Here is a 24863-nt window from a genome sequence, read left to right on the forward strand (position 1 = left end):
GGAGGTGGGTCATAAAGGATCCTGCTGTGATGTATGTCAGAGTGTTTTGCCTATGTTCTCCTCTAGGAGTTTTATAGTTTCTGGTCTTATGTTTAGATCTTTAATCCATTTTGAGTTAATTTTTGGTATGGTGTTAGAAAGTGTTCTAGTTTCATTCTTTTACAAGTGGTTGACCAGTTTTCCCAGCACCACTTGTTAAAGACATTGTCTTTAATCCATTGTATATTCTTGCCTCCTTTGTCAAAAATAAGGTGTCCATATGTGCATGGATTTATCTCTGGGCTTTCTATTTTGTTCCATTGATCTATATTTCTGTCTTTGTGCCAGTACCATACTGTCTTGATAACTGTGGCTTTGTAGTAGAGCCTGAAGTCAGGTAGGTTGATTCATCCAGTTCCATTCTTCTTTCTCAAGATCGCTTTGGCTATTCGAGGTTTTTTATATTTCCATACAAATTGTGAAATTATTTGTTCTAGCTCTGTGAAGAATACTGTTGGTAGCTTGATAGGGATTGCATTCAATCTATAAATTGCTTTGGGTAGTATACTCATTTTCACTATATTAATTCTTCCAATCCATGAACATGGTATATTTCTCCATCTGTTAGTGTCCTCTTTGATTTCTTTCACCAGTGTTTTATAGTTTTCTATTCATAGGTCTTTAGTTTCTTTAGGTAGATATATTCCTAAGTATTTTATTCTTTCCGTTGCAATGGTGAATGGAATTGTTTCCTTAATTTCTCTCTCTGTTTTCTCATTATTAGTGTATAGGAATGCAAGGGATTTCTGTGTGTTGGTTTTATATCCTGCAACTTTACTATAGTCATTGATTATTTCTAGTAATTTTCTGGTGGAGTCTTTAGGGTTTTCTATGTAGAGGATCATGTCATCTGCAAACAGTGAGAGTTTTACTTCTTCTTTTCCAATTTGGATTCCTTTTGTTTCTTTTTCTGCTCTGATTGCTGTGGCCAAAACTTCCAAAACTATGTTCAATAGTAATGGTGAAAGTGGGCACCCTTGTCTTGTTCCTGACTTTAGAGGAAATGCTTTCAATTTTTCACCATTGAGGATAATGTTTGCTGTGGGATTGTCATATATAGCTTTTATTATGTTGAGGTATGTTCCTTCTATTCCTGCTTTCTGGAGAGTTTTTTATCATAAATGGATGTTGAATTTTGTCAAAGGCTTTCTCTGCATCTATTGAGATAATCATATGGTTTTTATTTTTCAATTTGTTAATGTGGTGTATTATATTGATTGATTTGCGGATATTGAAGAATCCTTGCATCCCTGGGATAAAGGCCACTTGGTCATGGTGTATGATCTTTTTAATGTGTTGTTGGATTCTGATTGCTAGAATTTTGTTAAGGATTTTTGCATCTATGTTCATCAGTGAAATTGGCCTGTAGTTTCCTTTTTTTGTGGGATCTTTGTCAGGTTTTGGTATTAGGGTGATGGTGGCCTCATAGAATGAGTTTGGAAATTTACCTTCCTCTGCAATTTTTTGGAACAGTTTGAGCAGGATAGGTGTTAGCTCTTCTCTAAATTTTTGGTAGAATTCAGCTGTGAAGCCGTCTGGACCTGGGCTTTTGTTTGCTGGAAGATTTTTGATTACAGTTTCAATTTCCGTGCTTGTGATGGGTCTGTTAAGATTTTCTATTTCTTCCTGGTCGAGTTTTGGAAAGTTGTACTTTTCTAAGAATTTGTCCATTTCTTCCACGTTGTCCATTTTATTGGCATATAATTGTTGATAGTAGTCTATTATGATCCTTTGTCTTTCTGTGTTGTCTGTTGTGATCTCTCCATTTTTGTTTCTAATTTTATTGATTTGATTTTTCTCCCTTTGTTTCTTGATGAGTCTGGCTAATGGTTTGTCAATTTTATTTATCCTTTCAAAGAACCAGCTTTTGGTTTTGTTGATTTTTGCTATGGTCTCTTTTGTTTCTTTTGCATTTATTTCTGCTCTAATTTTTAAGATTTCTTTCCTTCTACTAACCCTGGGGTGCTTCATTTCTTCCTTTTCTAGTTGCTTTAGGTGTACAGTTAGGTTATCTATTTGACTTTTTTCTTGTTTCTTGAGGTGTGCCTGTATTGCTTTGAACTTTCCCCTTAGGACTGCTTTTACTGTGTCCCACAGGTTTTGGGTTGTTGTGTTTTCATTTTCATTCGTTTCTATGAAAATTTTGATTTCTTTTTTTATTTCTTCTGTGATTTGTGGGTTATTCAGCAGCTTGTTGTTCAGCCTCCATATGTTGGAATTTTTAATAGTTTTTCTCCTGTAATTGAGATCTAATCTTACTGCATTGCGGTCAGAAAAGATGCTTGGAATGATTTCTATTTATTTGAATTTACCAAGGCTAGCTTTATGGCCCAGGATGTGATCTATCCTGGAGAAGGTTCCATGTGCGCTTGAGAAAAAGATGAAATTCATTGTTTTGGGATGAAATGTCCTATAGATATCAATTAGGTCTAACTGGTCTATTGTATCATTTAACGTTTGTGTTTCCTTGTTAATTTTCTGTTTAGTTGATCTATCCATAGGTGTGAGTGGGGTATTAAAGTCTCCCACTATTATTGTGTTATTGTTAATTTCTCCTTTCATACTTGTTAGCATTTGTCTTACATACTGCGGTGCTCCCATGTTGGGTGCATATATATTTATAATTGTTATATCTTCTTCTTGGATTGATCTTTTGATCATTATGTAGTGACCGTCTTTGTCTCTTTTCACAGCCTTTGTTTTAAAGTCTATTTTATCTGATAGGAGTATTGCTACTCCTGCTTTCTTTTGGTCCCTATTTGCATGGAAAATCTTTTTCCAGGCCTTCACTTTCAGTCTGTATGTGTCCCCTGTCTTGAGGTGGGTCTCTTGTAGACAACATATGTAGGGGTCTTGTTTTTGTATCCATTCAGCCAGTCTTTGTCTTTTGGTTGGGGCATTCAACCCATTTACATTTAAGGTAATTATTGATAAGTATGATCCCGTTGCCATTTACTTTATTGTTTTGGGTTCGAGTTTATACACCGTTTTTTTGTTTCCTGTCTAGAGAATATCCTTTAGTATTTATTGGAGAGCTGGTTTGGTGGTGCAGAATTCTCTCAGCTTTTGCTTGTCTGAAAAGCTTTTGATTTCTCCTTCATACTTGAATGAGATCCTTGCTGGGTACAATAATCTGGGCTGTAGGTTATTTTCTTTCATCATTTTCAGTATGTCTTGCCATTCCCTCCTGGCTTGAAGAGTTTCTATTGAAAGATCAGCTGTTATCCTTATGGGAATTCCCTTGCGTGTTATTTGTTGTTTTTCCCTTGCTGCTTTTAAAATTTGTTTTTTTCTGTTTGATCTTTGTTAATTTGATTAATATGTGTCTTGGGGTGTTTCTCCTTGGGTTTATCCTGTTTGGGACTCTCTGGGTTTCTTGGACTTGGGTGATTATTTCCTTCCCCATTTTAGGGAAGTTTTCAACTATTATCTCCTCAAGTATTTTCTCATGGTCTTTCTTTTTGTCTTCTTCTTCTGGAACCCCTATGATTCGAATGTTGTAGCATTTAATATTGTCCTGGAGGTCTCTGAGATTGTCCTCATTTCTTTTAATTCGTTTTTCTTTTATCCTCTCTGATTCATTTATTTCTACCATTCTATCTTCTAATTCACTAATCCTATCTTCTGCCTCTGTTATTCTACTATTTGTTGCCTCCAGAGTGTTTTTTATTTCATTTATTGCATTATTCATTATATATTGACTCTTTTTTATTTCTTCTAGGTCCTTGTTAAACCTTTCTTGCATCTTCTCAATCCTTATCTCCAGGCTATTTATCTGTGATTCCATTTTAATTTTAAGATTTTGGATCAATTTCACTATCATTATTCGGAATTCTTTATCAGGTAGATTCCCTATCTCTTCCTCTTTGGTTTGGTTTGGTGGGCATTTATCCTGTTCCTTTATCTTCTGGGTATTCCTCTGTCTCTTCATCTTGTTTAAATTTTTGAGTTTGGGGTGTCCTTTCTGTATTCTGGCAGTTTGTGGAGTTCTCTTTATTGTGGTGTTTCCTAGCTGTGTGTGGATTTGTACAAGTGGCTTGTCAAGGTTTCCTGGTTAGGGAAGCTTGTGTAGGTGTTCTGGTGGGTGGAGCTGTATTTCTTCTCTTTGTTCAGTCGCGCTGTGGGGAGGGAGGGAGGAATGCTGCAAACAAATGACACTGGCGTGCGTTCGCAGTGCCTCAGCCACACTGGGTCTGCTAATTTGATTTAGCTAATCTGATTTAGCTCACGGCACGTGTAGCCTCCCTGCCCACACTGCTCGGGTTCTAGGTTGTTCCGCTGGGAACAATACGAGGCCGGCCCTGGGTTGCATGCACCTCCCAGGTCTAAGCCGCTCAGGTTCAGGCACTCGGGTAATCCTCAGAGGCGCAGACGCAGTTGGGCCTGTGTTTTGTGCTCTTCCCAGGTCCGAGCAGCTCAGGTGATGAGGTGTTTGGCGAGCGCCAATGCTGCGACTTATTGCCTCCCCGCCACTCGGTTATCTGGGTATAAAACCGGTGCACCTTCTCAGGCAGATGTTGACCGTCCAGACCCCCAATAAGTTTTAGTTAGCAAAGAAGCCTGCTTACAGTTTTATAGATAATGTCTCTCTGGGGCTGCGATTGCCCCCTTCCGGCTCTGGCTGCCTGTCACCGGAGGGGGATGGTCTGCAGCCGGCTATCTCTGTTCAGTCCTTTGTTCCGTGCGCAGGCTGGCGGTGTCTTAGGTTAGGGCTGGCTTTTCTCGTGGTAGATATCCCACAGTCTGGTTTGCTAGCCCAAATTATTTTGCTCAGATAGCGCTCAGGGTATTCAGGCCAGATTCTTACTCTCAGCCCGCGCTGCACCTCCCTGCCCAGCCCCTGCTTGCTAGTGGCGTGTGCAGGCATCTGCGCTGCTTCTCCGCTGGGGGAGTTACCGTAGGGCTCGCAATCTGCGAGTTTTAATTGTTTATTTATTTTTTCTCCCTGTTATGTTGCCCTCTGTGCTTCCAAAGCTTGGCACGGATTCGGCAGTGAGAAGGTTTCCTGGTGTTTGGAAACTTCTCTCTTTTTAAGACTCCCTTCCTGGGACAGAACTCCATCCCTCCCTCTTTTGTCTCTTTTTTTGTCTTTAATATTTTTTCCTACCTCCTTTCGAAGAGTTGGGTTGCTTTTCTGGGTGCCTGATGTCCTCTGCCGGCATTCAGAAGTTGTTTTATGGAATTTACTCGACGTTTAAATGCTCTTTTGATGAATTTGTGGGAGAGAAAGTGTTCTCCCCGTCCTACTCCTCCGCCATCTTGGCTCCTCCCCCTAGTAGGAGGTCTTGTAGGTCTTCATAGAACCATTCAACTTCAGCTTCTTCAGCATTAGTGATTGGGGAATAGACTTGAATTACTGTGATATTGAATAGTTTGTCTTGGAAATGAACAGAGATCATTCTGTTGTTTTTGAGATTGCACCCAAATACTGCATTTTGGACTTTTTTGTTTACTATGAGGGCTATTCTATTTCTTCTACAGGATTCTTGTGCACAGTAATAGATAAAATGTTCATCTGAATTAAATTCACCCATTCTGGCCATTTTAGTTCACTGATTCCTAAAATGTCGATGTTCACTCTTGCCATCTCCTGTTTGACCACTTCCAATTTATCTTGATTCATGTACCTAACATTCCAAGTTCCTATGCAAGCTCTAGCTATGGAGGCATCTGCCAAGCCTCTCTGCAAGAGTGGGGTTCGTAACATCTCCTGCCCTGTCTGCCAATAATTATTTGGTTCCTATGCCAATAATTATACATTTTATATATTTTTAGCTTTAATTATATTTACTTTTTTTCTTTGTTCATCATTCCTCTTGAATCTCTGGGATATGTGGGATTATTTCCCTCCCTCAAATTTCTTTTTTGAATTTCTGTAGAATACCAAACAGATGATATTAAACATACAGGAAAGAGAGATGGGTATGGAAGTAACATCACAAAGGCTGCCCAAGGAGAACCCCAAGTTCAGCTCAAGCTTGTATTGATTGATGATGGTGGTACTGAAATAACTACATTCATGAAGCAGCATCAGACTGGTGAATTTGAAAAAATGTATGCAATAGCTACCTTGGGTACTGAAGTTCATCTCCTTGTGTTGCATTCCATCAGAGGACCTATTAACTTCAATATATGGGTTACAACTGGTCAGGTAAAATTTGGTGAACTGAGAGATGGCTATTATATCCAAGCTCAGTATTCCATTATAATGTTTGATGTAACATTGAGAGTTACTTGCAAGAATGTGCCTAATTGGCATAGTGATGTGATAAGACTATGTGCAAACATCCTCATTGTGTTGTATGGAAGCAAAGTGGATATTAAGGATGGAAAGATAAAAGCAAAGTCAACTGTCTTCCACTGAAAGAAGAATTTTCAGTACTATGACATTTCTGTCAAAAGTAACTACAACTTTGAAAAACCCTCCCTCTGGCTTGCTAGAAAACTGATCAGAGACACTAATTTGAAGTTCATCTCCACGCATGCTCTTGCCCCACCAAAGATGGTCATGGCCCCAGTCTTGGCAGCACATGAGCATGAGCTGGAGGTTGCTCAGAAAACAGCTCTCCCAAATGAAGATGATGACTTGTGAGAAAGTGAAGCTGGAGCCCGGAGTCAGAAGTTTAGTTTTATGGGCAGTCCAGCATTTGCCACATTATTATATAGCTAAATAGAACATGCGCTTAATCTTTGGGATGCTAAAGGAGATGAATGGGCTTCAGAGTGAATGTGACAGCTAAAATACCTTCATTTTTTAGACCTGCTTATTGAGCTACTTTGGAAGAGTTGTTTCCTCCTTACTACAGTCACATCACAGTATTCAGTGGTGGAGTCTTGTTTGTTACTGTTATTCCCATTCCTTTACATTTAGAATCAAAATAAAGTTGTGTTTCAAATATCTTTAAAAAACAGAGGAAATAAAATTCAGCACACCTGCAAAGGTATAACCGATTAGATTGACAGCTGCCCCAAGAGCAATACTAGTTATGAAAAAATATTGAAATGACATTTTCAAAATGTTGAGAAGAAATAATTAGCAAATTTAAAATTCTCTAACTCAGTGAAACACTCTTTTAAAAGGAAGGAAAAATAGAAAAACATTTTAAGCAAATAAAAACTGAAAATATTTACTATCATCATAACTGAAATTTGCTCAGTCATGTCTGACTCTTTGTGACCCTATGGACTGCCAGGCTCTTCTGTCCATGGAATTCTCCAGGCAAAAATACTGGAGTGGGTAGCTTTTCCCTTCTCCAAGGGATCTTCCCAACCCAAGGATCAAGCTCAGGTCTCTTTCATTGCAGCTGGCAGATTCTTTACCAACTGAGCCACCAGGAAAGACCACTATCAACATAAGCAATATTTTAAAAGATGAAAAACATAATTTTCATGAATTATTGACAGTCACACATTATAAGATTCAGGAAGCTGAAAGGTTATAAGCAAAATAAGTAAAAGTCAATCCATAACTTTCTCGTTCTCTTTAGTCATTCTGGGCCTTAGAATGAAACATAAAAGGTCTTTTCACCATGTCCTTTATATATTTTTAAGATCTCTTTAACTTTATTTCATCTTTCGTCTTTCTGTGCTACATTTGTGTTCTTTTTTAGATTTAATTTCCAGGTCCATCATTTTTTCTTCAGCTAGGCATAATTTACTATTTGATTTATTTATTAAGTTTTCAAGTTAAATTATTTCTAGAGCTTCTATTTGGCTCATTTTCAAATCTGATTAGCCAGTTTCTGGCTTTTTCCCTGATCTCTTATTTTCATTTCCATTTACTATTTCTTAAAGTATACCCTAGTTGTTCAAGTATGAAGGTAGTTATTTTCTCTTCTATTTCTCATAATTTCTGTACTGCAATCCTTACATATCTGATTTTATAAATTGTTGATTTGGAGTTTTATGGGCCATACAGGTAGATCTCAGGCTTACAATTAGGGCATTTCAGGGTAGGTGTATTTTTTTCTCTTCTATCTAAATCCAGAAGCAAAACTTGATCATATGGTCACAATCTCATGTGTGGTAGAGTTTTCCCATTTACTCTGTGAGGGTATCACTCTTTGTAGATCTGGGTTCAATGCGAGTTTTCTTCTATGTGATATCTTGCTATACATACTCCTATTTTAGACTTTGTCTCTTGTTCCTGATGCACATGACTTATTATTAATAAAACCCAAATTCTATCCACATTGATAAGCAGATCAGCTCACTCAGTCTTGTCTGACTCTTTGCAACCCCATTAACTACAGCACACCAGGCTTCCCTGTTCATCACTAACCCCCAGCACTTGCTCAAACTCATGTCCATCGAGTCGGTGATGCCATCCAACCATCTCATCCTCTGTCGTCCCCTTCTCCTCCTGCCTTCAATCTTTCCCAGCATCAGGGTCTTTTGGAATAAGTCAGTTCTTCTCATCAGGTAGCCAAAATATTGGAACTTCAGCTTCAGCATCAGTTAAGCAGATAGTCCCAGGTCAAATGCTATCTCCAATTATTTTTTACTGCTGTAGATTTATACTTCTTTGTTGTTTCTGAACTTAACTCAGTCGTGCATTTAAATTTTTTTATTTTATATATATTTTATTTAAAAAATAAAATATATTTTATTTTATTCCTCTATTTTTAGAGGAATTTTATATTCACAAATAAATTAAGGTACAGAGTTTTCTCATATACTCCCTGCCTCCATATATGAATGGTCTCCCCAACCAGAGTGTTGCATTTGTTACAGCTGATGAACTTATACATCATAATCTCCTAAGGGCCATGATTTACATTAGGGCTCACTCTTGGTGGTATGTATAAAGTAAAATATATAATGCATAACATATAAAAAGGGTGGAGACATATATCCACCATTACCGTGTTATACAGGGTATCTTCATTGCCCTAAATATTCTCTGTGTTCCTTCTTCTCCATCTTTCATTCCCTCACCACACATACACTTAATCCCTGGCAATCACTGATCTTTCTATCATCTCCATACTTCTGCCATCTCCAGAATGTCATATAGTTGGAATCATAGAGTATGAAGCCTTTTCAAATTGAATTCTTTTCTTTAGTTATATGCATTTAAGTTTCCTACTTGTCTTTTCATGGCTCACTTCTTTGTGCACTGAATAATATTCCATCATCTGGCTATACCATAGTTAATTATGCATATACCTACTGAAAAACATCTTGGTTGTTTCCAAGTTTGGCAATTATAAATAAAGCTGCTATAAACATCTGTGTACAAATATTTGTGTGCATATAAGTTTTTAATTCCTTTAGTTAAATAACCAGGAACAAAACTGCTGGATTGCAAGGCTAGAGTATATTTAATTTTGTAACAAAACATCAAGCTGTCTTCCAAAGTGTCTGTTCCATTTTGCATTCCTATCAGCAATGTACAAAAATTCCTGCTGCTCCACATTCTCATTAGCATTTGGTGTTGCCAGTGTTCTGCATTTTGGCATTCTAAGAAGTATGTAGTGGTATCTTACTGTTGTTTTAATTTGTATTTTTCTGATAACATTGATGTGAAGCATCTTTTCATATGTTTATTTTCCACCTGTATATTTTCTTTGGTGATGTGTCTGCTAAAGATCTTGGCTTATTTTTTAATTTTTTTTTCTCATTGTTCAGTTTTAAGTGTTTTTTGTATATTTTGGATAACTGTTTTTTTAATCAGATGTGTCTTTTGCACATAGTTTCTCCTGGTCTGTGGCTTATCTTAACTTTTTATAGTGTCTTTTGTAGAGCAGAAGTTTTTAATTTTAATGAATTCCAGCTTCTCAATAATTTACTTCCTGCATTATGTCTTTCGTATTGTATCTATATGTTTTTATCCAGAATATTTGATGTATTGTTTCACAAAGTGTTCACTGAACTTCTAGTATATCACACAGTTAGAAGCAGAAATCCTATTCATTGGATTATTTTAGGTAATAGTTAAGTGCTTGCCTCTGTCTACATCAATTTCAGTGAATATCAGTCAACTTTTCCTATATTCTATCACAAAGTTCCACTCCTGTCCTGCGATACTTGTTCAGCAAGTTTTTGCAGCTCAGCCCCAGGTCAGGGGCGGCGGCCGAAGGAGCAACCCCATGTCTATGGAGCAGTGCCTGCGCAGGCACAGGAGAGCTGAGAGAAGCTATGCTACATTCAAGGTCAGGAGGGGTGGCCCTGAGGAGATACCCCTCGTCCAACGTAAGGAACAGCCACTGCGCTTTGCTGGAGAAGCCGTGAAGAGATATCCCACATCCAAGGTAAGAGAAACCCAAGTAAGACGGTAGGTGTTGCAAGAGGGCATCAGAGGGCACACACACTGAAACCATAAACACAGAAAACTAGTCAATCTGATCACACGGACCACAGCCTTGTCTAACGCATTGAAACTAAGCAATGCCGTGTGGGGCCACCCAAGATGGACAGGTCATGGTGGAGAGATCTGACAGAATGTGGTCCACTGGAGAAGGGAATGGCAAACCACTTCAGTAGTCTTGCCTTGAGAACCCCATGAACAGTATGAAAAGGCAAAATGATAGGATACTGAAAGAGGAACTACCCAGGTCAGTAAGTGCCCAATATGCTACTGGAGATCAGTGGAGAAATAACTCCAGAAAGAATGAAGGGATGGGGACAAAGCAAAAACAATACTCAGTTGTGGATGTGACTGGTGATAGAAGCAAGGTCTGATGCTGTAAAGAGCAATATTGCATAGGAACCTGGAATATTAGGTCCATGAATCAGGGCAAACTGGAAGTGGTCAAACAGGAGATGGCAAGAGTGAACATCAACATTCTAGGAATCAGCAAACTAAAATGGACTGAAATAGGTGAATTTAACTCAGATGACCATTATATCTACTACTGTGGGCAGGAATCCCTTAGAAGAAATGGAGTAGCCATCATGGCCAACAAGAGTCTGAAATGCAGTACTTGGATGCAATCTCAAAAACGACAGAATGACCTCTGTCCATTTCCAAGGCAAACCATTCAATATCACAGTAATCCAAGCCTATGCCCCAGCCAATAAGGCTGAAGAAGCTGAAGTTGAACAGTTTTATGAAGACCTACAAGACCTTTTAGAACTAACACCCAAAAAAGACGTCCTTTTCATTATAGGGGACTGGAATGTAAAAGTAGGAAGTCAAGAAACACCTGGAGTAACAGGCAAATTTGGCCTTGGAGTATGGAATGAAGCAGGGCAAAGGTTAAAACAGTTTTGCCAAGAGAAAGCAAACACCCTCTTCCAACAACACAAGAGAAGACTCTACACATGGACATCACCAGATGGTCAACACCAAAATCAGATTTATTATATTCTTTGCAGCCAAAGATTGAGAAGCACTATACAGTCAGCAAAATCAAGACTGGGAGCTGACTGTGGCTCAGATCAATCATGAACTCCTTATTGCCAAATTCAGACTTATATTGAAGAAAGCAGGGAAAACCACTAGACCATAGATGTATGACCTAAATCAAATCCCTTATGATTATACAGTGGAAGTGAGAAATAGATTTAAAGGACTAGATCTGATATAGTCCCTGATGAACTATGGAATGAGGTTCGTGACATTGTACAGGAGACAGGGATCAAGAACATTCCCAAGAAAAAGAAATGCAAAAAACCAAAATGGCTGTCTGGGGAGGCCTTACAAATAGCTGTAAAAAGAAGAGAAGTGAAAAACAAAGGAGAAAAGGAAAGATATAAGCATCTGAATGCAGAGTTCCAAAGAACAGCAAAGAGAGATAAGAAAGCCTTCCTCAATGATCAATGCAAAGAAATAGAGGAAAACAACAGAATGGGAAAGACTAGAGATCTCTTCAAGAAAATCAGAGATACCAAAGGAACCTTTCATGCAAAGATGGGCACAGTAAAGGACAGAAATGGTATGGACCTAACAGAAGCAGAAGATATTAAGAAGCGGTGGGAAGAATACACAGAACTGTACAAAAAAAGATCTTCACAACCAAGATAATCATGATGGTGTGATCACTCACCTAGAGCCAGACATCCTGGAATGTGAAGTCAAGTAGGCCTTAGAAAGCATCACTGTGAACAAAGCTAGTGGAGGTGATGGAATTCCAACTGAGCTCTTTCAAATCCTGAAAGATGATGCTGTGAAAGTGCTACACTCAATATGCCAGCAAATTTGGAAAACTCAGCAGTGGCCACAGGACTGGAAAATGTCAATTTTCATTCCAACCCCAAAGAAAGGCAATGCCAAAGAATGCTCAAACTACTGCACAATTGCACTCATCTCACACGCTAGTAAAGTAATGCTCAAAATTCTCCAAGCCAGGCTTCAGCAATACGTGAACCGTGAACTTCCAGATGTTCAAGCTGGTTTTAGAAAAGGCAGAGGAACCAGAGATCAAATTGCCAACATCTGCTGGATCGTGGAAAAAGCAAGAGAGTTCCAGAAAAGCATCTATTTCTGCATTATTGACTATGCCAAAGCCTTTGACTGTGTGGATCACAATAAACTGTGGAAAATTCTGAAAGAGATGGGAATACCAGACCACCTGACCTGCTTCTTGAGAAACCTATATGCAGGTCAGGAAGCACCAGTTAGAACTGGACATGGAACAACAGACTGGTTCCAAATAGGAAAAGGAGTACATCAAGACTGTATACTGTCACCCTGCTTATTTAACTTCAATGCGGAGTACATCGTGAGAAACGCTGGACTGGAAGAAACACAAGCTGGAATCAAGATTGCCAGGAGATATATCAATAACCTCAGATATGCAGATGACACCACCCTTATGGCAGAAAGTGAAGAGGAACTAAAAAGCCTCTTGATGAAAGTGAAAGAGGAGAGTGAAAAAGTTGGCTTAAAGCTCAACCTTCAGAAAACGAAGATCATGGCATCTGGTCCCATCACTTCATGGGAAATAGATGGGGAAACAGTGGAAACAGTGTCAGACTTTATATTTTTGGGCTCCAAAATAACTGCAGATGGTGACTGCCGAAATTAAAAGACGCTTACTCCTTGGAAGGAAAGTTAGGACCAACCTAGATAGCATATTCAAAAGCAGAGACATCACTTTGCCAACAAAGGTCCATCTAGTCAAGGCTATGGTTTTTCCAGTGGTCACGTATGGATGTGAGAGTTGGACTGTGAAGGAAGCTGAGCCCCAAAGAATTGATGCTTTTGAACTATGGTGTTGGAGAAGACTCTTGAGAGTCCCTTGGACTGCAAGGAGATCCAACCAGTCCATTCTGAAGGAGATCAGCCCTGGGATTTCTTTGCAGGGAATGATGCTGAAACTGAAACTTCAGTACTTTGGCCACCTCATGTGAAAAGTTGACTCATTGGGAAAGACCCTGATGCTGGAGGGATTGGGGGCAGGAGGAGAAGGGGACGACAGAGGATGAGATGGCTCGATGGCATCACCGACTCGATGGACATGAGTTTGGATAAACTCCGGGAGTTGGTGATGAACAGGGAGGCCTGGCGTGCTACGATTCATGGGGTCGCAAAGAGTCGGACACGACCGAGCGACTGATCTGATCTGATCTGATCTGATGCATAATCTGCATAACACATCTCTTTGAATCAAAGGAGTCCTTACACTTTTCACCTATGGCTCTCAGCTTTAACACCTTAGTTGAAACTAGAGATCCTATTTAACTTCTTGTTAAATATATATGTACCCACATATTAATATAAGTCTATGTGCATAGCAAGTTTCTGAAAGACTAAGCACAAATCAGCTAATCTGGAAAATGGAAATCATGAGATGATGAGGAAGGAGTTGTTTTCCTTTATATTGTTTTATTGTTTTATATTTTCCTTTTTTTTTACCTTGAAAATATATTTCAAATATATTATTTCAAATATCTTGAAAAAGTCTTGGCTTTTCAAAATTAGTGTTTACAAAGAAATGGATCAGTTTTATTCCAGATATAGGAGAAATAAAGGAGCAAGAGTAGATTTTCAATACATGTTTTACTCATAAAAGTTTACTTATCAGACATCTGTTGTCTATGTACTAGCATATTAAGCACTGGCAAATGTAAAGATAAATAAACCCTTCAAGGACAACCTGTAATTTGGTAGGAGAAATAGACATGTATGTAAAAAATTGAAGGGAGTCAACCAAGGCACTGAAAATGGAAAAAAATTATATGTCTGAGATTCTAAATTAGAAAAAAAAATCTGTTCTGCACTAAAATTCTATTCCACTAGCAAATTTCCTGTATCATAAATATGTTGAATGACACTTTCCACACCAAAAGGAAAATCTCTCCACTAATGGTATAGGTTTTCCATAACAAAATAAAATTACCAAGCCCTTCTCTCTCATATACGTACCACACAGATATCAATATTTGCCTTGTATTCTGCACATAATTAATTTTACTCAGTTACCCAAATCCATGTTCATTCAGGGCTTCCCTGGTGGCTCAGATAAGAAAGAATCAGCCTACAATGAGGGAGGCCTGGGTTTGATCCCTGGCTTTGGAAGATCCCCTGGAGAACCTACTTCAGTATTCTTGCCTGGAGAATCCCTTTGGACAGTGGGCTACCGCCCATGCAGTCGCAAAGAGTTGGACATGACTGAGCGGCTAAGCACACATGGCACATGTTCATTCAACTATATATCCTTTTCCTTTGTGATGATATTGATGTTAAGTGACAAGTACCTTTGTTATTCATAAAATAATTTCCCAGTAGTTCAGTGTTTATTGTAGCTAATTTTAGGTTTTTCACCCAAGGTGTGACATAAATATTTTGTTTTAAAAAAGGCAACTTTATGGAAGAGGCAAAACTATGAAGGCAGCTGTGAAAAACTAGCCATTCCTATGGGTTTATAAAGGGGAAAGATGAGTATGTGGAGCACAAGAGATTTTGGGGGCAGATAGAGTACTCTGTATGACATTATATGGAGACACACATCATTATACATTTATCAAAATGCATAGAATGTACAATACAGAGAATGAATCTTAATATTGTATAAACTCTGTACTTAATAACAATGTATCAATACTGGCTCATTGGTTTTAACAAATGTATCCCACTAATGCAAAATGTTATTAATACAGTAATCGGGAGGATTGAGGAGGTATGTGGGAACTCTGTACTTTCCACTCAATTTCCCTATAAATATCCTAAACATGTTAAATAAATAACATCAGTTAATTCAAAAAAAAAAAAAACAAAATGAAACTTTGAATTTAAGTTTCATCTGAAGTTTTGCTTGCATCTTCACTTTTACATACAAATAAACAAAAGACAGGGGCGCCTGGAGTGCAGTAGTTCATGGGGTCACAAACACTCGAACCCAACTTAGGGACTGAACAACAACAACTTCAATTTAATACTGGAAGATGTCACTCTTGCCTATTTTTTTCTGTAAAACATGATTTTTTTTTTAAATCAGAGAGGTTACTATCCTTTTTCATAAAGTATGACAAATTTTGTATATCTATTTTTTAATTAGAAATTAGCATTCTATTCATACTAAGTGAAAGTAGTGGAATCAAAATGTCATAAAAATTTTAGGCAAAAATTCATAAGTTTTCTAATATATATATATATATTATATCTACTAGTTACATATATGCATACAAAAACTTTTCTACTACACTTGATAAAGGCTTGAGAAAGAACATTAAAAAAAAAAGAAGAAGAAGAGATGGAGAAATTGGAGAATATAAAGTAAATGAAATGGAAGCAATGAATATAAAATAGAAAAAGTGAAAGAAACCAGATAAAAGTAAAAGATCATCATATAACTCAGTTGTTTTTAAAAATGGCTGCTTATTAGAAACATATCTGGAACTTTGGAGAAAGAAAACAATACCTGGACATTTGTATTTTTCAGAAAATTCCAAGATAATCTTGATATGAATTTGGATTTTAAAAAGTGATTACAGGCTTTCCTATTAAAGGGTAGTTTTGGTGATATAGAATTCTATTGTTTTTCTGTTGACCAATCATATACAATTGTATTAAGTGAATAACAGTTACATAATCACAATAGTTGGAGAAGGCAAAGGTACCCCACTCCAGTACTTTTGCCTAGAAAGTCCCATGGACAGAGGAGCCTGGTAGGCTGCAGTCCATGGGGTCGCGAAGAGTCAGACACGACTGAAGCGACTTAGCAGCAGCAACAATCACAATAGTAAAAGCTGTTTACCAGTTTTCACAATCAATAGACAAAAAATAAAAGATAATTATAATTGCAAGCCATAATAGGAATATTATTAACCTAACAATACAAAATAATTAAATACAATTTGGGAGATAGTCAAGCAGAGTGATGCGGTAAGTGGAAGTGCATACATGCAGATGTTTTCATTTGCCTAGCCAGTCTATGTCTTTTGGTTGGTGCCTTCAATCCATTTATACTTAAGGTAGTTATCCATATGTATGATCTTATTACCATTTTCTTAATTGTTTTGGGTTTATTTTCTGTAGGTCTTTTCCTGCCTAGTGAAGTTCCTTTAGCATGTATTGTAAAGCTGGAGTGGTGGTGCTGAGTTCTCTTAACTTTTGCTTGTTGGGAAAGCTTTTGCTTTCTCCATCAAAAAATTTCTCCTTGGTGTAGGTTCTTTCCTTTCATCACTTTAAATATATTGTGCCACTCCCTTCAGCTGATAACTTTATGAGAGTTCCTTTGTATGTTATTTGTCATCTTCCCTTGTTGCTTTTAATATTTTATCTTTGTCTTTAATTTTTGTCAGTTTGATTACTATGTGTTTGATTACTCTGTGTTCCTCCTTGGGTTTATCTGCCTGGGACTCTTTGTGCTTCCTGTATTTGACTATTTCCTTTCCCATGTTAGGAAAGTTTTCAACTGTTATTTCTTCAAATATTTTCTCAGGTCCTTTCTCTCTCTTCTACTTCTGGGACCCCTATAATGTGTATCTTGGTGCATTTAACGTTGTCCCAGAGGTATCTTAGGCTTCTTTTTTTTTTCATTCTTTTTTCTATATTTTGTTCTACAGCAGTAATTTCCATCATTCTATCCTCCAGATCATTTATTCATTCTTCTGCCTCAGTTATTCTTCTATTGATTCCTTCTTGTATATTATTCATCTGTGTTCACTTGTTCCTTAGTTCTTCTAGGCCTTTGGTAAACACTTCTTGCATTTTCTTCATTGTTTTTCTGAGTTCCTGGATCATCTTCACTATCATTATTCTGAACTCCTTTTCTGAAAGGTTGCCTCTCTCCATTTCATTTAGTTGTTTTTCTGGGGTTTTATCTTGTCCTTTCATCTGGGACATAACTTTCTGCTTTTTCATCCTGTTTAACTTTCTGATGTGGCTTTTGTTCTAACCATGGTGGGATTGTGGTTCTTTTTGCTTCTCTGTGTGCCCTCTGATGGATGAGCCTAAGGGGCTTGTGTAAGCTTCCTGAAGGGAGGGACTGGCATTGGGAAAAACTGGGTCTTTCTCTGGTAGGCAGGGCCTTGCTCAGTAAAGCTTTAATCCAATTATCTGTTGATGGGTGGGTTGCACTCCCTGTAAATTGTTTGGCCTGAGGTGACCCAGCCTTGGGGTCTACAGGCTCTATAGTAGGGTTAATGGTGGCCTCCAAGAGGGCTAACACAGAAGGAGTTCTTCCAGGACTGCTGCTTCTAGTCGCTTTGTTGCTGTGGTGAGCCCTGCTGACAGATGCTTCCACAGGAGACCCTCCAACACAATTAAGTTTTTTGTTTTTTTTTTTTCAGTCTCCTATGGGGTCATTACTCCTTTCCTCTGGGTTTTGGTGTGAGCAAGATTTTGTTTGTGTCCTCCAAGACCAGAATCTTTGTCTATTCCAGTCCTGTGGAAATCCTATAATCAAATCCTACTGGCCTTCAAGGTTAATTCCCTGGGTATTCCCAGTCCCTTAGCCAAATCCACAGGCTGGGAATCTTGATGTGAGGTTCAGGAGCATCACAACTGTGGGAGAACTTCTTTGGTACTATTGTTCTCCAGTTTGTGGGTCACCACCGCGTGGGTATGTGATTTGATTTTATCATGACTGCACCCCTCTTACCATCTCACTGCAGCTTCTTCTTTGTCTTTGGACATGAGGGTCTTTTTTTTGTGTGTTTCGTGGATTCTAATGTTGTCCTGTTGATTGTTCAACAGGTAGTTGCAATTTTGGTGTTCTCACAGGAGAATATGAGCACACATCCTTCTACTTTGCCATCTTAAACCAGAAGCCTAAAGTGTGAGAAATTTTATAACAGCTTATGCACTGGAATCTAAATGTGAATGAATCAGAGCAGATCAGATCAGTCGCTCAGTCATGTCCGACTCTCTGCGACCCCATGAATCACAGCACGCCAGGCCTCCCTGTCCATCACCAACTCCCGGAGTTCACTGAGACTCACGGCCATCGAGTCAGTGATGCCATCCAGCCATCTCATCCTCTGTCGTCCCCTTCTCCTCCTGCCCCCAATCCCTCCCAGCATCAGGGTCTTTTCCAATGAATCAACTCTTCGCATGAGGTGGCCAAAGTACTGGAGTTTCAGCTTTAGCATCATTCCTTCCAAAGAAATCCCAGGGCTGATCTCCTTCAGAATGGACTGGTTGGATCTCCTTGCAGTCCAAGGGACTCTCAAGAGTCTTCTCCAACACCACAGTCCAAAAGCATCAATTCTTCAGCACTCAGCCTTCTTCACAGTCCAACTCTCACATCCATACATGACCACAGGAAAAACCATAGCCTTGACTAGATGAACCTTTGTTGGCAAAGTAATGTCTCTGCTTTTGAATGGCAAAGTAATGTCTCTGCTTTTGAATATGTAAATGAATAGGTGGAGCAATATAATTTTATTTTTTATATTATTCACCAAAATTCCAATTCTCACATTTAAATTTTGGCTGCTGGTACTGTCATCACATTCTCAGATTCATTTGTTCCAATGTGTAAAAATTCCCATTCTAAATGAGAGTAACATTTTGAAAAATATTTCTACTTTTTCTTTCTTAAAGCATATTTTAAGCACATTTCTTTTAGAACACCTTTTCTGAAAGTACACTTTACTGAATCCCTATTTGATTTTTGAAGAGTGCTCATTTTTCTACTTTTATTTTGACTACTCTTTGAAGCTAGAATTAATAGCATAGACACTTACTTTATGCCAGGGACTGTGTATAATAAGCATTTTACTTATGTTAAATAATCTTCAAGATAACCCTTCTTGTAGGTGGTGAGATTTCTATTTTAAGAAACTGAAGAAAACCAGATATGAATTAGGCCTTGTCTGACACCAAATAACCTTTTACTTTCAAGAACTTTACTATAATTTTGTCTTAATGTTAACTCCAATATTTTGGCCACCTCATGTGAAGAGTTGTCTCACTGGAAAAGACTCTGATGCTGGGAGGGATTGGAGGCAGGAGGAGAAGGGGACGACAGAGGATGAGATGGCTGGATGGCATTACCAACTCGATGGAGATGAGTTGGGGTGAACTCCTGGAGTTGGTGATGGATAGGGAGGCCTGCTGCTGCTGCTAAGTCACTTCAGTCGTGTCTGACTCTGTGCGACCCCATAGACGGCAGCCCACTAGGTTCCCCTGTCCCTAGGATTCTCCAGGCAAGAACACTGGAGTAGGTTGCCATGTCCTTCTCCAATGCATGAAAGTGAAAAGTGAAAGTGAAGTCGCTCAGTCATGTCCGATTCTTAGTGACCCCATGGACTGCAGCCCACCAGGCTCCTCTGTCCATGGGATTTTCCAGGCAAGAGTACTGGAGTGGGGTGCCATTGCCTTCTCCGAGGGAGGCCTGGCATGCTGCAATTCATGGGGTCGCAAAGAGTCGGACACAACTGAGCAACTGAACTGAACTGAACTGAATTAAAGTTAACTCTGTTACATGTTGCTGTACTATTTTGTAAATGTTCATTCACAAAGGTGCATGTTAAGTAATCCTAAGGCAAAGACAAATTCTGAAGGGAAATCATTCTGAGTCCTTTTTCCCTGTTTGCCACTTCTTGTCTCAAGTGAATTCTCATGTTAGTATTTAGTTTTGAACAAATAATGATGACCAAGTCCAAAAATTTTTTTTTAATTAAAAAAGAAACTATAGGAATCATTAAACAGGGGAAAACTACTACTTTTCCATGAAAATATTTTTATTCAGCAAACTCAAACACTCAAACACCAAGAAGAGATGCTTCCCTAAAGAACAAAAAATCGGTAAAATGATGAGAACATCTTACAATGCTTTCAGTTTGAAAAATGCTTTAATATACATTATGTACTTTAATTCTCACAACACACTTACATAGGAAAGCTATATAACCATTTTAAAGATAAAAATTCTGGGACTCAGATATGTAAACTGGCTTGTTTAGTAATTAGTGGGGTTCAGATTCCAACCTAAATTGGAATTTAATTTAAGTTGGAATTTAATTTAATTCCAGATCCCAGACTACTCAAGATTCAATAGTTTGTGTGTCCATTTAAAAATTTTCATTACAGCCAAACTGCCATCCAGAGAAACCACTACCAACTTATAGGCAGTCTAGTCTAATGGTTAAAAGTGTTGAATAGAGAGGCACTTATAAACTGTGAGATCTTAGTATGTGTCACTAAAACATGTTCCATCAGGTAGATAGCATCACTGACTCAACGGACTTGAATTTGAGCAAACTCTGGGAGATAGGGGAGGACAGAGGAGTCTGACATGCTACAGTCCATGAGGTCACAAAGAGTCAGATACGACTTAGCAACTGAAAAACAACAACATGCCCCTCAGTTCAACCGTAAAATGAAAATGATAATATGACACTTACCTACAGGGTTTTTATGAGAATTAAATGTGTTGATATATGTAAAATACTAGAAAGAGAGCATGGTACATTGTAAGAAGTCCTTAAGAGCACCAAACCTTTGCTGGCACTGGATATTCCACTAGAATGTCATTATTATTATTATTAACAAACTGAAGGATAAAAAATGCTATTGACTTACTGTTTTACTTTGCATTTTCCTAATTATTAGTAAAGGTATCTTCTTGAGTGTGTGTTTTTTTTTGTTGCTGTTGTTGGTAGTGTTGTTGTTTTGTTTGTTTATTTGTTTTTTGGTATTATCTCATGGGTCAGTTCATATCCTTTGATCATTTTATACATTTTCTGGGTGTTTTTATAATGATTTATAGGAGTTTTATAACAACCTGGATATGAACCCTTTGTAATATAAAGCAGTATTTTCCCTTAGTTTTTATTTATCTTTTAAATTTGTTTAAGCTGTCTTTTTGTTCTAGTTTAAAATTTTTATGTACTCGAGTTTGTCAAGATTTTTCTTTATGGCTTTTATGTCACATGTTTTACATTTTCATCTGATATCTATATACTTTTTGTTTTTATATGCGGGTATTTACTAACCTAGAAGTTTATTTTTCTGTGTAGAATGAGAAATGGGTCTCCCTTTTTCTTCCCATAGGAATAGGAATCTTCACATGAATAATCTGGAGTTTGGTCATCTGTCCAGGTTTGAACACTTGCACTTCACATCCCCTCAAATTTACCCCTTACCTATACTGTGGCCTCTTAAAAAAATAAGAGTAGATAATCTGATTAATTCTTTCTCAATCTTAGTTTTCTACCCTGCATATGGAAGCTAACCCTGGGGCAGTACATGGACATCCAGATGAGTACCATTGAGAGGCAGTGTGAGATGGAAGAGTGGTAATCCAGTAGGTAAGCAGGTCACTTTCTTATGAAAGTGGCTCAGCTGCCATAACAAAATGCCACAGACAGGGAGGCTTAAACAACAGTGATTTATATCTCACATTTCTGAAGGCTGCAAAGTCCAAAATCAATGTGCTAGCTGACTTATGTGCCTGGTGAAAACTCTTCCTGGCTTCCTGTGGCTGCCTTCTTGCTGCTTGCTCACATGGTCTCTTCATTGTGCACACTGGAAAAGAGACTGCTTTCTGGTGTCTAACTCCAATACTTTGGCCACCTGATGTGAAGACCTGGCTCCTTTGAAAAGACCCTGATGCTGGCAAAGATTGAGGGCAGGAGGAGAAGGGGATGACAGAGGATGAAATGATTGGATGGCATCACCAGCTCAATGGGCATGGGTTTGGGTAGACTCCGGGAGTTGGTGATGGACAGGGAGGCCTGGAGTGCTGTGGTTCATGGGGTCGCAGAGTCGGACACTACTGAGCGACTGAACTGACGGAACTGAATCTCATCATGGGGGTCTCAACTTTGTGAGCTCATGTAAACCCAAACATCTTTTAAAGCCCCACCTCTGAATACTGACACACTGGGTTCTAGGACTTCAATATATACATTGGAGGGGGACACAATATTCATTCTATAACAGTCATTATTCCTGGGCATTAGGTCATATTTTCATCCTAAATAACCTTCAGGGGTGGGCTGACCAGAGATGGTGTCATCATCTGCCACTCAGAGGTTTGTTGTTTAGTCGCTAAGTAGTATCTGGCCACTCTGAGGTTAGCTCACAATAAAGCAGAAGCTGTGCCACTTCAGTGTGTTCACACTGGTTGGCCCAATGCAGGCAGTAGCAGCCTAGTGTATTGGGGCATACCATTTCCCAACCCTTTCCAGAAAGAATGATACATAGAATAGTGCCAATTATGGCCGGGATGACAAGGAGCCTCATAGCCATTGTCATTCAAGGTTATCAACTGGATTCTTCTCTCAAAGTCTATGTCCTTCAGCATCTGATGCACGCTGGATACCACAACTCTGGTGATGGCAGCAAGGATTTCATGCACATGGTCTTGGTACTGCTGTCCTGGCCTTGGCCTTACCTTAGCCTTGGAGTTCCACATGGGAAGTGCAGAGCCTGTACTTGGAGAAACAAGACACTTTAAAAAGCATTCCACCCACTAGGAAAAACCAAACAAAATAATTTGGTATTTAGATTAACTAAGAAATTAAAATTATTTTAAATAATCAGATAATGTTAGTATGTGTTACCAAATAAAAGCATCAAATATGTATTAATGAGGGGTATAAGAAAATATGAGAAGCAACAGAAATTACTAAATGCACTATGGTACACATGTGAGTGCTTTTTTACTATGAAAACTCATAACATTTTATTTATATTTAGCATCTGAGTCCAAACTCTCAGTTCAGAATATGAGAGATATTTGGCATAATAAAACTTCCCACATCTTTTTTTGTATGTTATCCTGAGCTGTTTTTCAAATTAAAAAATAGCAGGATCAAAATAAAACCCCTGGGCACATCTGCATACCCTGGATGTTCAGTAAAGGTGCTGCAACTTAATTGGTATACCTATGCTCCATGAATAGCAGCTTTTCCTTAACTAAAGTTTGTATCAGTTAATGTTTGGGCTTGAAGAAAGTGGTGTTCATTTATCCTTTTACTGAGTAAATATTTCTTGAACATCTACCTTGTGCTATTGCACCATGGTAGACATTGGATGCAAAGGAGTGAATAAGACACATGATTTGCTGGAAATTACAGTCAAGTGGAAGAATACTGGAGTGGCTATCCGTTCCCTTCTCCAGGGGATCTTCCCAACTCAGGCATTGAACTTGGGTCTCCTGCATTGCAAGCAGATTCTTTACATCTGAGCCACCAGGGAAGTCCCAGGTAGAGTTTTCAGTCAAATAATAAGAAACAGAATATATCAAGAAAACAAAGATTTGATAGAGAACAAGTAATAAGGATGTGATCAAGGTGGAAGTTTGAACAGGAGGCTTAAACTGTTAAGAGGATAGAGAACTCTGAAAAGGGCAGAGAAATCTCAGGTATGGAGATAACAAATAATGTGTCTTAGAAACATACATATAAAACTATTATTTTATTTTATTTATGCATAATTTTAACTGATTGATTTATTTATATGTCTGCATCAGGTTTTACTTGCAGAATGAGGAATCTTTGTGGCAACATGTGGCTCTTTTGTTGTGGTACACAGACTGTCTCTAGTTGTGGCATGCAGGCTTAGTTGCTCCAAAGCATGTGGGATGCTTTGGAGGGGTAGAACCCTGGTCTCCTGTATTGCAAGGCAGAGTCTTAACTGGACCCTGAGGAAAGTCCCCCAGACTGTTCTTTGATCTTAATTTGGAAACCACACTATTCTGTCGAATCTTTATCAGGTTCATAGAAATAGTAAAAAATGATTATTTGGGGAAGTATTCTTTTAGAAAAATGCATGTGTATATAGCATGTTACACTATTAATGTTTTGATTTGCTATGTTAATTTTTTTAACTAAACACTCAAATATTTCCAACATCTTAATGACATAAATTAATTTGAAGATAATTTGACAGCTGTTCTGGTGTTTCAACACTGATATGTGAAATGAATTGCTTGGGGTTGATTTTGTAGATGTTTTTCCTTCTCTTGTATTTCTTGACTGTATAAGTCCCTTTAATATTCATTGTAAAGCTGGTTTGGTGGTACTGAATTCTGTTAACTTTTGCTTGTCTGTAAAGCTTTTTATTTCACCATCAATTTTGAATGAGATCCTTGCTGGGTACAATAATCTTGGCTGTAGATTTTCCCCTTTCAGTACTTTAAATATATCCTGCCATTCCCTTCTGGCCTGCAGTTTCTGCTGAAAGATCAGCTGTTAAATGTATGGGGTTCCCCTTGTATGTTACTTGTTGCTTTTCCCTTGCTGCTTTTCCCTTGCTGCTTTTAATATTCTTTCTTTGTGTTTAGTCTTTGTTAGTTTGATTAGTATGTGTCTTGGAGTGTTTCTCCTTGGGTTTATCCTGTATGGGACTCTTTGCACCTCTTGGACTTGATTTACTATTTTCTTTTCCAAGTTGGGGAAATTTTCAACTACAACCTCTTCAAAAATTTTCTCATATCCTTTCTTTTTCTCTTCTTCTTCTGGGACCCCTATAATTCAAATAT

At 38.3% G+C, this 24863-nt stretch overlaps 1 pseudogene; it reads left to right on the forward strand.

Moving 5' to 3' along the window:
• The window catches only part of LOC133248681 (GTP-binding nuclear protein Ran-like), a 95332-nt pseudogene extending 88398 nt beyond the window's left edge, over positions 1-6934 (forward strand).
• Positions 6935-24863: the final 17929 nt, after the last annotated feature.

This window comes from Bos javanicus, chromosome 5 (genome assembly GCF_032452875.1).
Source record: "Bos javanicus breed banteng chromosome 5, ARS-OSU_banteng_1.0, whole genome shotgun sequence".
Taxonomy (NCBI): domain Eukaryota; kingdom Metazoa; phylum Chordata; class Mammalia; order Artiodactyla; family Bovidae; genus Bos; species Bos javanicus.